Source organism: Sapajus apella, unplaced genomic scaffold (genome assembly GCF_009761245.1).
Source record: "Sapajus apella isolate SASKATOON/1434 unplaced genomic scaffold, GSC_monkey_1.0 scaffold84, whole genome shotgun sequence".
In the NCBI taxonomy this organism is placed as follows: Eukaryota; Metazoa; Chordata; class Mammalia; order Primates; family Cebidae; genus Sapajus; species Sapajus apella.
Window position 1 is genome coordinate 6,266,068 of NW_022437024.1, and position 2,968 is coordinate 6,269,035.

Consider the following 2,968-nt stretch of genomic DNA (forward strand, 5'->3'; position numbering starts at 1 on the left):
AACTGAGATAATTAGTATTTACAAATGAAGAGTAGATTCTGAAATAGAATATATCTCATAAAGTATAGCCTAAAAAGAACAAAACAACTCTCTGGCAAGCTTGGCTTATTTTCAGCAACATATTACATAAAATATAACCATTTTCTCTCTACATCTAGCAGTTTTGTAACTTTTATAATAAAATGACATTTCTTTTCACTACAATAAGGCAGTTAAGACATGAAGTTAAGAGAATTAATCTTACTTGTTATTTTTATTCCTTTTACAACAAAAGCAATTCCTTGTGTGCTCTGGAGTTTATTTCTTAATTGTTTTATGTTTGCGTTCATTATCTCTCACGTCATAAGTTACTTGGTAGCCAGGGGTGTGTACGTGTCTGTATTTATGTATGAGAGAGAGAGCAATGGAGAAAATGTGTGTGTGTAATTTAAAAAAAGAAAAAGCAACTCTTCTCAGTAAAATCAGTATGATTTTGCTTTTTTCCCCTGTATTTGACAGATACAAACATGAAGATAAGAATCATGATAGGCTGTTGAATAGTTTATCTGTTTGTAGCTTCGCTTCAAATATATGACTCTAAATTCAGAATAGATACATCACTTGGTGTAGTTCAGATAATTGATTCATAAGTCAGCTACATCAGGCAGGTTCTGATGGTATCTTTATAAATAGGCCAGAGCTTTCAAATGCCTGATGGTATCTCTCATGCTGACATGAAAGGCATTTAGAGGTTGGAATATGCTACCAATACAACTTGTATTCTAGATACAGTGCATGAGACCTATTAACTGTCTATAGTACAAATAACAAAATACCACTGAAACATAATAAATTGGAATGGTATATAAGAAATGCTTTTGACCAGGTGCGGTGGCTCATGCTTGTAATCCCAGCACTTTGGGAGTCCAAGACAGGAGGATCATGAGGTCAGGAGATCATGACCCTCCTGGCCAACATGGTTAAATCCTGTCTTTACTAAAAATACAAAAATTAGCTGGGCGTGGTAAGTCCGCACTTGTAGTCCCAGCCACTCAGGAGGCTGAGACAGGAGAATCACTAGAATCTGGGAGGCAGAGGTTACAGTGAGCCAAGATCGTGCCACTGCACTCCAGCCTGGCAACAAAGTGAGACTCCATCGAAAGAAAGAAAGAAAGAAAGAAAGAAAGAAAGAGAAAGAAAGAAAGAAAGAAAGAAAGAAAGAAAGAAAGAAAGAAAGAAAGAAGGAAAGAGAAAAGAAAGAAGGAAAGAAAGGAGGGAGGGAGGGAGGGAGGGAAGGAACGAAGGAAGGAAGGAAGGAAGGAAGGAAGGAAGGAAGGAAGGAAGGAAAGAGAAAGAAATACTTTTATAATTGTGTTTTCAATAAGCAATATGGAATACTGACTTTTACGTTAGATGTTTAGAAATAAAGAGAGAAATAATTTTTAGATGCTTAAAACAAAAACAAAATAATAATAAAAAAGAGGATTGGAAAGTCCAGAGACATATCCACTGGTGTATACTGCTGAACATCATTTCTCATCCAAGATAAGACATAGATTGTATACTGCTAAAGATGGTTGTAGATTGACCCTCCATTTGCAAAGCACATACTCTCAATCTATGCTCATAATTCCAGATGCGCGCACACACACACACACACACACACCTTTTATTTGTAAAATTAGATAAAAGATTGGGAATTTACATAGAGAGATATTTATTAAGCAAGCAGCTGTGAATATATAAGATTTGGGGATAGAAGTAGTATATTAAAGCAAATTCAGTTGGTAATTCTTACCACATCCTCTGAATCATTTGACTGTGAATGATTTTATATTGTTTTTAACTACTGAGGCACAGGCACTCTCTAGTACACATATGCCACCGCATTCCCCATCCCCTGTTGTCACATACCTAGAGAACATTTTTGCTAGCCTTGAAATATTTCTTTCTAGGTGTTTAACCCCAGCTCCACTCTGTACAAAAAGCACATACACACAATATCTATATCCTAGAAGATACTTGTATTTACGTATTTATTAACTTTTCAGCAAATATTTATAAGCACCTACTCTTTGCTGAGTACTAAGGACGCAGTGATGAGCAAGACGGAAAATCTCATCCCAAGTCCTTGTAGTTTCTAGTGAAAATGACTGATGTACTGCTACAGTTAATGAAGCATGATGCTAGGATGATGTCAGCAAGATGGCAGAATAAAAGGTCCCAGTCATTGTCCCTCCCTCACCCCAATAAATACCAATTTAACAAGTATATATAGACCAGAATACTTTTTGAGAACCACAGAATACAATTAAGAAGTTGCAGACTCCCAGAAATCATTGAACAGAGAATGGCTGTGTTGAGATGAATGGGAAGGGTAGTTTGACTTTGCCTATGACTCCTCCTCCCCCAAGTCAGCATAGCTCAGTACCAAGAGAGATGCTGCTGTTTCTTGATTTCCTCCCTGAAGAAAGGAGAGCGCAAAGAGTGTAGTCAATGTCATCAGCCTTTTGGGACACTTCCAGAGAGACTTGTTCTTGTCTTGCCTACCCCAGAATACTGAGGAATATGACATAGTTGGAATGCCCAAGGTCAGCTAAGATGAAGAGGAGGTATAGGTGACTCTCAGCACCCTCTTCGTCTCCAGAAGTTGGCAAAGTCCCCAGCATCTGCCCAGCTTCTGGCAGCTGCAGGATTTCCAGCAATCATTAAGATCTCCACCAATTCTCATGGCCTCTAACAGGCAAATGGTTCCCAAGAGCTGGCATGGATTGCAGCTTCTCTATGCAGACTGCAGCTTGCCACACAGATCACAACTGACACAAGGTCTGCAGCAAAAGGTGCAGCGCCCAGAGCCCAGCACAGATCATTTCTGTCTGTGTGGATCACAGCAGCTGTGTGGCCCCAGAATCCAGGATGGCACCAGGCAGTCTGTGCTGATTAAAGCAGAAGGCATAATTTCTAGCAGAAGGTGCAAATCTTGGCAGAT